This window comes from Centruroides vittatus, unplaced genomic scaffold (assembly GCF_030686945.1).
Source record: "Centruroides vittatus isolate TY-2023 unplaced genomic scaffold, ASM3068694v2 contig_1175, whole genome shotgun sequence".
Lineage (NCBI taxonomy): Eukaryota > Metazoa > Arthropoda > Arachnida > Scorpiones > Buthidae > Centruroides > Centruroides vittatus.
The window spans coordinates 62,591-75,058 of NW_027120753.1; the positions used below are offsets into that span (position 1 = coordinate 62,591).

Genomic DNA, 12,468 nt, shown 5'->3' on the forward strand with positions numbered 1-12,468 from the left:
GTATCTACTATATAAAATCTAAAAATTGGATGGTTCTGTCACAGTATGCCAAAAACGGCCACTATGGGCACTCCTAGCTAATATTTAAATTAACAATATAAATTATGTTATATTTTTACAGTATAATTCAGTATATTATTATTTTTATTTGTAATTTGTAATTTATTATTGATATGAATTTATTATTTATACCACGGAATGACACCACTGCTGCTACTGAAAAAATGGGCAGTCTGTGTTGGCATATCGAGCACCTGCAAAGCATAGTGGCAAAGCTAGGAATTGCCAGAGTTTGTGTGCATGCCGTGATACCTGCATTGGGCCTTTCAACTGACTATACTATTAATAGAAAGATTAGAAGTATGAAATAATTTAATTATCTTAACCTTTGTTGTTATTGTTTGCCTGGGCAATGCCGGGCTCATCTGCTAGTTTAATTCATAATAATGAGAAAGTAATTTTTATTCTGTAAAAAATTTATTTACAATAACTTAACAAGTGTAATATATTAGCTAGTAGTAGCCTTAGCTATGAGAGCAGTGTGGATTGTGGTTGCACTTTGTTACCTGTCACAGATTATAAATTGCCAATGTTGCCAAATGTTTGACAAATTTGATCAAAACTTTTCAGTAGATTTTGTATAAATTTTGAAATTCAAAAATTTTATTCAATTACATCAGTTTTTTTTATCAATTATATTATTTTATATAATACAGTCAAACCTGTTTTTATGCGGGGGATAGGGACCGCATTAAAAAAAACGCATTAAAAAAAATCTCACGAAACTTCACGAATGGCTGTAAATAATAGTTTTCGCAACACAATTAAAAAAATAATTTTTTTATGCGGTCAATAGGGACCGCATAAAAGAAGTCTCACGTAGAAAATAACTCAAAACCGTACGAAATAAAATTTATTGACAACAGATGTCAGCACTTGAATGCATCGTCTGGTCTATCGTCTGTTTTACATATTTTTGTCCAGGTGGTGTTTTGTTGACTTAAAAAGTAAATTATTTCATTTTTCGCATATTCATGCAATAATATTACTATAATAAGTGCATTTATGCTACAATAAGTTTATTTAGCTATAATAAGTCAACGTGAGACATGACGAATCGCACGAGACTAGTCGCCAACTATACCGCACAAATTAAAAATTCGCATTAAAAAAATCGCACAAATAAAAATCGCACATAAAAAGAGCGCATAAAAACAGGTTTGACTGTACAATCAAATTTTTATGCTTTTATTATGAATGTTCAAAAGAAAAACACAAAAATTTATATTTTTTTCAAACATTAGAAAAAAAGAGATTAAGTATGATTTTTATATTTAATTAAACAAAATAACAATGTTAATAAAATTTGAGATATTAATGAATAAATCTAATGTATAAATAGTAATAAAGAATCACAATGTAAATACATTACTTTGCAAAATGTTCATTACAAGCAGACCTAGGCATATTAAACTGCTGAAAACTAGTTGTCAATAACACAGATAAAATTGTAATTAAGTTATGTAAGTACAGTGGAGTCCTGTACAATGCAGGAGATATGTTCAGCATCACAGGAAATCGTATTATTGAGACATGCATTATCAGAGGATTTTATGCAATGTTAAACGTAGGTCTAAAAGTCAGAGAAGAAACATATACCTCTGGACAACAAAATGAGAATTTTGTATGAGTACTAGTCGTAATTTTTTCATCATGTTATATGAATTTGCATTTTAGGGGAGTGTATTATACAGGAGTTCACTGTATATTAAAAAAACAACAGTTGTTTTTGCTTATTTTAATCATAAATTAGTTTTTCCAGCTGCATAAATATAGACACCTTTAGGTCTATTTTCAACATTATAAAAAAAAGAACACAAAAATCATGAAACATTACTATTAGACATTCATTTTTATTCATTGATTGAAATGTTCAGTTAAACTGGCCCTGAACAAGATTTTGAGGTCTTCACATTTATCTCTTCCCAGACTTGTAGGATCACTGTTTTTTGGTGTTCAACTGATATAAAAGAACATTTATCTGTGTATACTTTTTTCAGATTGAGGTCTAGGACATCACTGGCTAATCTAGAACCTCAAAAATGTTATTCTGAAACTACTGGTGTGTACTGTGACTAGAATTAATGCATGCATTACCTTATTATATAAAATATAAAGTGGGTGTGCTAGTTTTATTGAAGAAATGTTAGGGGTTGATTGGCAAGAGTCAGTTAATAATCTGAACAGTTTATTCTTGATGAAGCAAAAGCTAAAGGTAATTTTCGTACAGTGTTAAACATTCCAAATTATCACAGTATCTTTGCCAAAGTTATGCTTAGAAAAACACCAAGATTCATGTTCATTCAAGCAAATTCCAGACACTATTTTATGTAAATATCTTTAAGTTTTGGACACTTCTTTACTTTGGTCTGTACAATGTTTACATACTGATGTAGAACTTTGCATACAGCAGTTTGTGCAGAAACTTTTAGATCACAGGCTTTTTGGATGTCATTGCAGCTTCATGTAGAATTTGAAGTGATTCTAACTACTCTTTGCTAGTCTTTTTGGGAGTTTAGAAGACTGACCTGCCTTTTTCTTATTTATCTGTAAAGATTTTGAATTTTTTTAATTAATTACAGATTACACTTGCTGTCTGTTCAAGCATTTGCCAATGTATTAATATTTACAGCCTTTGTTTTCATTACATAAAGCATTAATTTAAGCCTTTTCCAGCTCCGTTAATTGTTTTCCATGTGGCATTTCTGAATGTAAGAGTTTTATAATCAACAAACTCAATAGAAACTCAAAATTTCTTTTAGATATTTTGGGTGTCTATACTTATTTCCAAATATAAATTATAAAAGTGTATTTTTTTCTTCTGCTCTTTCAACACTACTTTCATAGAATTACATGAAATATATTGTAAACTATAACTGTATAAAAGTATAAAATTTATATCACTAAAAGATGCATATTGAACTCTGAAAGGTAATATTTGAAAGTCAATATTTATTAGTATAACAAAGCTTTTGCTCTTAAATAAATGTAGGAAAATGTCTCTTAAAAATTATGTAAGAGATTATAGATATACAGGGGGGTGCAAAAGTAGGTATACAGTTATTATGGAAAAAACATACTGGAAGAAAATAGGATGAAAAAATACTTATTTTTATGTACAAATTAAATTGCAAATAAGGAATATGAGGTAATAATGATGATAATAATGAACACCAAACTTTTGTACTTTTCAGATTCTCAACTGTATGTACCCCCCATATATTATATATAATATTGAAGGGGATTAATGGAAAAAGTTTTCTTAGGAGTTGATACACAAAAAGATTGGGAAACTATGATTTAGCATGTAACAAGTTTGAATGTGTTAGCTTACAATTATGGTTATTGTAACTCCATCTTCTTACCTGTCGAAATTTTCAAATGTGTATTTCAATCTTTCCTTTTTTGATGATGAAGATTTTGTTTTAATTTTTTAAGTCCAATATTTTTTCACAAAAACAATTTGGTAAGTGGTGATGGGACACTAGATTTTTTGTCTAAAAAATTAAAAAATTGTTTTCTTGACCGGTTCGGGAGAATTCTATTTCATTTTATAGATTTTTTGTTTTCAATGAATATGATGTCTGGTCCGTTATGATGGGATTGTTTTATCTGTGAAACTAATTTTTTTTTTATTATAATTTTTAGTTTTAAACTTGTTACGTTTTATAAATATAGTTTGTCTTATGTTTACTAATCTCTGAATATAAATGAGATTTGACATTGATTAAATGTGATCTTTCCAATGCCATTATTAATTTCAACATTTCATTTAAAATTCTTTATATTTAATTTTAGATTTAGGAAAACTTTTGGTACTTTTCTGTTAACTGGGCACATCAGTCAGTTTTACTTCTATTTTTAGCAAAATTGATATTTTATTTCGTAATTCACGCATGTTTAAAATTACAATTAAATAATGAACAATTAACAAAGGAATAAACATACAATTATTTTTATGCTTTGTACATGACATCAAGTTTCAGAGTCTGCAAAGTTTATACCTGTGGTTTACCCGCAAACGTTTGTATCAATCTTCTAACTCGACAGTTTTGTATAATTTTCAACAGTCTAAAATATTATGCTACCTTGTTTCGCATTATTTTGTATTGCATCAATTGATGTTTTAGCTGAATGGTCTTGCATGTTGACTCAAAAACACTTTCGACTCTCAGCGAATTCCACTGAATACCCACTGCTGGGGAAGAACACATTCGTCATTTTGTTTTCTACATGTAAATTGACTTTCGTACACTTCAATGACTCTTGTTTGCAACATCTAATTTTACAATGTTACAAATATTAAAGAATTGGTACAATCATAATGCACATAATTATTCCAATCAACAAAACATGCTGGGATTAATTCCTTACTCACCTTGTAATATTCCAATGTCTAGAAAAAATGAAATGCAATTTATTTGTCAGCTGACAAAGTTTATAATCTAAAATCCATTTTAAATCAAAGAATAACAAACTGCCCAAAAGGAACAATTATAGCAAACTTTGTAAAAAAAACATTACAGAATGTATGATGTGCACCACTTTTATCAAGAAATGTAATTTACATAATCACATGGCATTGAATGATGCAATTATGAGACCCAGTACTATGCAAAGTAGGTTGAGAATAATTTTTAAGATGCAATTTTACCTTTAATATTATTCTAATTTTGAATTTACAACCAAATAACATAAAATAACAAGTTATATGTAAAATATACAACTAGAAGTTAGAAATCTAATTTTTTTAATTATACCAATGCAAAATTATGCTAATTGTTTTTGATATCAAACCTGTGTCAACAATTATTGTTTAACATCATAATTGACTTTTATAACTTTTATACAAACTTAAAGCAAATGGTAAGTTTTAATTCAATCTTTACATACAATTAAATGTAAAAGAAAACAAATATTAAGATATAAATGCAAATTGGATATCATCGATTGCTTGGTGCCCAGTTAACAGAATAGTACCAAACTTTTTAAATTTATATGATTATTTTTATAATATATTACTAAAATATTATATATAAAGTTTTTACATAATGGATGTTTTTCTTTCAACAAAGAAAATAGCTAATATTTTGTAGTTTTGTTAATGTTTGGAATTTTTTGTTTATAAATTTTATTATGTCAGAATTTAGAAGGAATTCTGTTGTTTTCTTTCAATAATATTGATACATAACATTGTTTATATACATGTTTTTTATTATTTTCTTTAGTAACAAACGTTTATACTTAAATTTATTGATTTTTTAATGAAGGTTGATTATATTTTTTAGTATAGTTTTAAGTTAATATAAAATATATAGTATGCAAATCTATTGTTATCAAGTTAAACATCAAATTATATTTCAAGCATGTAAATGACCTTAATTTAAGATATCATTTTATTATAAATTATCTGATGATTATTATTTAAGGATGCATGATTATCAAGTTAACTGATTAATGATTAATGTGATTGTATAATTGAATAATCATAAGACTAATTGTTGTCAAATATTTTTTAAACTATAAAATTTCAATATTTTTTGTTTTGTCTTAGTTTTTATGTAGCCTTTTTTTAGGTTTGCTTAGTATCTATCAATTAAATATATAAATATTTATTTTATTACTTATTAACAGTTTAAAGTTGCATGAAAATATTGAAAAATGAATCACATAAGTTGTCCTTGATCAAGTTGGACTATTGGTATAAATGTTAATAGAGATTCAAATTGTATACAAAAGAGAGAAAGTTTTGATTGTTTTCTTGTTTTTTTCTTTATCTCCATTGGTCAGTAAGAAACACCACAATCTTTATTGGTGTATTTAGTATACTAGCAAGTGCACAGAATGATCTCACCACTAATAAAAAGGAATTAGTGTTTATTTATATATTGTTTTATGTATTGTCATATAAGTATGCTTTTATATTCACATAATAAAGGAAATCTCTTGCGTAGAATCCTGTCTACACTGTATTCTAACAGGCCTGCTTACTTAAGATGATAAGGAGAACTGCATGATTGACTATGTAATGGACTTAAAACTGACAACTATATCCACCAGCTAAACTAAATTTTTTAGCTGATTTAAATTCTTATTCTTAAATTTAAAATGTTTGGCTGTTATGGACTTTTTTCTTCTGTTCTCTTAATGTCTTTAGTATTTGCCTCCTATTCTTGAGTGATCAATATAACTAACTAATCTAACTTATCCGTAATAGGTATGGTTGCCAACACTGGTTTTGAATTAAACTGTCAGGATCTATGGATAACCAAACACTAGACAGTTTCATCTGAATAATTTACTGTGATAATTTTCTAACAACTTAGAAAAAGTTTACTGGGATAATTTTGATTATACTATCTATACTCTGTGTCAACTAGATGACACTATATCACAAAATTACTATGATAGGTGAACTACCAAAGAATAACAATATAAGCAACACATTAATATTTTATTTTAAAACTAATATATGAAAACAAGTAAAAATTCAAATTGTAGGGTATGGGAAATTTAGTTCTGTTCAAGATTGCTGAGCATGAAGTAGTGTTAAGCACAAGAAAGGCAAGTGATAAAAGACAGATTGTTTTGAATGTTTATAACACTTCATGTTGCTTATTGTGAATAATCTCATAATGTAAGGACTCCTGTAAATTAATTTTTTGATGGAACTATATTGGCGTTCTTTGATAGTTCACCTATCACAACGATTTTTGGGACATATTGTAGAATCTTGTTTTAACAGATCACAGAACAATAGATTTTTTCTCCAGGTCCTGCCAAATCAATGTAATTTTACCTTTTTTTTTACAAATCCGTAAGTTGGTGTAACAGATTTTTTCCACTCCATCTTTGGTAAACATTGTATTTTTTTTCCTATCTTTAATTAATGATTTGATGTTTCTAGATACTGAATTCAAAAAAATACATTGCATGCTGTGCAAACCAAGTGCATAATCATCATGATTCTCACTGCTAAAGTTGCAGCCACATGTTAGTACCCTCCTGTGGTGTGTTGAACTACTTCTGGCTTAACACTTCCAGATATACACATGTGTACAACAAATGTGTGCTGCATCTTTGTTGCTGTTGTGACTATGCACAATAACACAGAAAGGGTTGAGACTAAGAACAATACACTTTATTGTTTGTTAGGATACACAGTTCCTATGGCAGGACAACGGTCCAACAACTCTCCGGTTGTGTGACTCCTCTAACTCCTCTTTTTGCTGTTGAGGGGTGGCCTTGTCATCTCATCCCGCACAGTTGCAGACACATGTTCGGGGAATATCAGACCTTGAAATAGTTCTTACATAAAAGTAACATTTTATACTGATGGTATACCAAAAGAAGCCCAGAAACATCATGTCATCACAGTGTCATTAAAGCAAACCAAGATGGACGAGTTTTTTAACATATTGCAGAGTGCTAATAATGATATGTACTTTGTTGGTTTTCGGCTTATAATATACGTACATGGTTTCTGTTAGCTTTATTATGGCATAATGTATGATCTTGTAATATATGTGTTTATATAAAATAAAGGATAGAAATCTCAAGAGACTGAATAATTTTGAGTACTTTTTTTTATGTGGGCTAAGAGGTTTAAAAAATTAAAATTTTTTTGAATAATGGATATTTTCCTGGGAGTGTGAAAAATCCATTGTTTGCAATATAATGGATTTTCAGAACAACAAATGATTTTTGGCATCCCGAGTGATCTGTTAAAACAAGATTCTACTATAATATTGTCTGTCACTATATCAGTGTTGTTGAAACAGAATATAAGATTCTTGACATTGATTCGAGATAGGGTTTGTTATCTTTGTTAATGTAGATTACATACTTTTTGGATGATTCTACACTGATATCATCCTTAATAAATAGACATCATGACTTTAATCTTTTTGGTGGTAGTGTTTTTCCATTAATAATTTGAAAATTAACAGACTTGTGTTACATGTAATTTCACACATCATTCTTTTGGGTACAAGATAGTTAACAAAACACTATGAGATATTTGTTTACGTAAGAATAATAAATAAATACCTTATAATAAACATGTACTGTACATTGTTAATAAATAACAATCTAATTGTTTAAAAATGAGAAACTTCTTTCAAAATTAGACAGATGGTGCTGAGAATTAATCAATGAGATCTGATAATTAGCTACAAATGAGATTGATGCTTAGTCCATAAAAAATATATATATTTCTAAAAATTTATTAGTACTGTTATGAACATTTTCAGTTTGAAAAAAGTTCATACTGAAAATACTAGGTTTTTTTTACAATGGAGTAATTATTTACTGATTATTTTGATTATTAATTGTCACTTGATGATTAATCACTACATCTATATTATTACTTATAATAAGAAACATGCCTCATTTCTGTTTTTCTGTTGTATTCAGCTGTCTCAATAATTTTATACTTCTATGATATTTCTTCATACTTGATTTAATCTATTTGAGTATAGGATTTTGGAATAGATTAATTGTACAGTTGTTTGAAAATGGATATAGATATAGATTTTCAGTATTTTATTCAGTTGTTATTATTAATTTTTTGCAATATGTTGCAAGTTGTAAACAGATTAATAATTAATTTGTTTGTAACTTCATTATGTGGATATATTCTAAGTTTTTATTATAATCTTTAACTATTTTACATATGTACTGTATTTCCTTATCACTTTCATTTTATCAATACTTGTTATTTAAAATTGTCTTGTAGAGAAAATAAAACTATCTTTATCTTTCAATTTCAAAATTACAGTTCTGTTATTATGCTCTCCTCATAGATTCCTTTTTTTTAAAATATTTTTGTATCACAGTATTCAGAAAATTTTTTCTATTTTGCTCAAAATCTTTTAATAAGAGAGTTTGTTTTTCTTCAGTAATAATTTCGAAGTTTGATAGAAGTACAATAATTTTTAAAGATGCATTACTTTTACATAACATATATACCTAAGCTAGTATTTTTTTAAATTGTTAAATTTGTATTTAAGTTATAGAATATTAACCTCAACTGAGACTGGTTGTATATGCAACAAATAACACAAAAACATCAAGAAACCAGTAAAAACAGAAATATTTTAATGAAGATTTTGTATCTGATTCAATTTAAAAATCATGTTCTCTCGGTATATATTCAAGAATAACTGATGTTCTTATACTAAAAAGATAATATTATATTAAAAAAATTATCCAAATTTTAAAAATTCTGTAAGATAATGTGACACATTTTAAATATAATGTATAAATTTTGACTATTGTCAGAATGAATTTTCTTTGTATGTGATAATTGGTCACATTAAAACCAATAATGTAAACAACGTTTTGTCCTTTTTTTTAGTGTTGTAAGTAATTAATGTTTTAAATTGTTTTTGATAGAATTCAAACAGTTCAAAGTTTTAAATCTATTTATAAACTTTAAAAAGCTTACAAAAGAATTAAATACACACAAATTTTATATACCTGTATGTTTGAAATATTATTTCAGTATCAAATAGTTTTCCTACTATTTGATATCTTTAAAATTACATTTATTCCAATTATGGGATTCTATAAAAAAAAAAAGATGTTATACTGCTCTAATCACAGACTCCATAGAACCAAATAATAAGCTTTGGAATTAGGAGAAAATACCAGGGCTTTTGAGTCAGTAGATTACCCTCTAGCTCAGTAGAAGGTCTGACTCTAATCTCTACTTTTAAACATTAAAATATACTTTGATTATATTAACCTAGAATGGTATTTCATTGCTAACAAGTGAATCATCAGGCATTCCTATTAAAACTGAAAAGTACTTATCTTTTTAAAATATTCTTAGATCAAATTGTATGTGAGACAATGAGATACAGAAACATACCTTATTAACTTATGGCAATGGGTTTAATACTATAAAAATGTTTTTGACTCATTCATTCCTATGGTATGAATAAGTGAAAAACATTTTTATAGTATTAAACATAGGTCTTCCTCAGTTAGGATCTAGAAAAATGGAACATACTAACAAATTGAATACAAAACTAGCATTTTAAAATTAAAAATTAAAAGAGAACAAGATACAAATGACGAATTTGAGTTTCTAAATTTAAACGAACACAATGTAAAATTTAAATGTAAAAATAAAAATTTGATTATTAACATTTAAATTTTAAAATTTAATGAAAAAAAATCATAAAATTAAAATTTGTAAAATAAAATTCATAACTAACATAAATGTTAAAGATGAAGTTTCAAAAATACATTTTTATGTCTTGGATATATTGTCCACATCATAAAATTAATGTACATTTGTTTTCTTTGGGCTTTATTTTTGTCATTTACAAGTGGTGGAAGTTGTTGGAAATTCTATTAGGTCAGATTATTATATCTTCCCATGCAACCCCTTTGCTAAGACTGTTCTATTCATGTTACTGTTAATTGTATACTAGGTTGCTCGATAGTTCAATTAATATTATAATGAACGCACTTAAAATTAAAATTTAAAAAAATTTTTGAAAAGCAGACAAATTTATAAAACAAAAATGAGTGAAATTACTAAAAAAATAAATAAATTTAAATTTGATTATCTTTTGTGCGAAACAATGCTAAAACAATTTCTATAGTTATGTCACAAAAGAAAAAAAGAAGAAATTGATTATAAAAATTGTAATTAAGGGTTCAAAAAATGTAGGCAGAATTAAATAAATAAATAAAAGTTATTAAAAATAATTATAAAAAGTAAAACTGAATTAATACTAAATAAATTAAAACTCTGGCCTTTACATTGAAACCAAAATTAAAAATAAAATCAAAATTAATTAAAATCAAATAAATTGAAAATTAAAAGAATGTTTTTAAAAACTGTTTAAAAGTTGTTTTAGAATTTTCAAATTGTAAATCAAATTAATTTTTAAATTTACACTATTTGTGTGAGACGATGATGGAACATTTTGCTTTTAATATACACGCAGATTGATGTTTCTTGAGCCTTGCTTTCAGGTTCTGCACAATGGCTCCTATATATAAGCTTTCGTTGAAAACACTGATTTTGATAGATATTTTTTATAGTTACATTTATTTACAAAAATAGCTTAAACCTTGATTTTAATTCTGATGATTATATTAAAAATTGATATCTATGAAATGCATATGACTGCAAAAATTTTTATTTGTACTCTTCATCATTTAGCATTATGACTCTGGCATATAATATGCCACACTCATGGAGCTATTTTAGCAGTTTGGGGCTGCAGTGGTCTGAAATGACAGGGATAATGCTGGTTTGAGATTGTTACAGTTTTCATTAAACTTAAGTTATGATGCTGATTATAAATATATATATATAATACCAACTTCTCTAAACTCGATTTATAGTTAATTCAGACCAAATAATTTGACAAGTTATCAGGCTATTATTTGGCTAGTAAATTATTAGAAACTAGTTAATTTGTGTAGATGTAAGTGGTTCTGTGTGTTAATTTTAATAATTATAATAAATTTTTTAATTTAGAATTTCTGGAAATAAAGAATCACATGGAGTGAGATTCAACCTGCAACTCCTGCTTTCTGTTACAGTTGCCAGTTATGCTATCTGGACCTCCACCTGATTTTTGCTTCAGAACTATTTAGATATAACCATACTGGTTACTCATGGCACTAACTGGGGATGACTAGAGTCTGGATACCATGGGTACTGAAGTTGTCCCCAGTTGACATCGTGAGTAACCAGTAAGGTTATATCTAAATTAATAGTTCTGGAAGTGAAGATTGGGTTGCGGTCTGCTTAGTATAACTAGCAACACCTCTGCATGGTAAGCGGGAGCTGTGGCTTTGAGTCGTACTTCAGGCCAATTCTTTTCTTTCAGAAATTCTAAATTAAAAAAAAAAATTTATTATAATTATTAAAATTAGGCAATTATACCATTTTTTTGTTATCTCTAGAGAAATTAATTAGAAACTAATTAATTCAAATGCCTAATTAATTCAAGGTTGACTGTAACATAATAATCTTAATTTTCGCTAAAATGGTTAGGAGTTGAAAGTTGAAATTTGGTACACAGTTAGGGTACCAAATTTAAGTACCAAAGTGTTAAGTAACAATGATAGTGTTAACAATGGAAGTGTTAAGTAACAATGGAGAACAAGAGAAAGCGACGTGCAAGATTTACGGGCTCTGGGAAAAAAAAAGAAAAAAGAAATAGAGTAATATGTTAGAACACATTCGATTTTTCAAATTTAAACACATTAGTTCGGTTTTTCTCGACTTTTCTTCTTTAGAATATTCGATGAAAATCAAACGATAAAATCAGAACACATTGTGAAAATCGAACAATATTAGAACATTCGATTTTCAAATTCGACCTTTCTTTAGAAATACTTAGTTTGTTGATGAAATTACTTTTTTTCTTTTGTGAC

At 27.2% G+C, this 12,468-nt stretch overlaps 1 protein-coding gene across 2 annotated transcripts in view; it reads left to right on the forward strand.

The window, feature by feature from the left end:
* dom (domino) overlaps window positions 1-12,468 on the forward strand; it is a 179,706-nt gene that overhangs the window by 5,738 nt on the left and 161,500 nt on the right. The window lies entirely within an intron of this gene.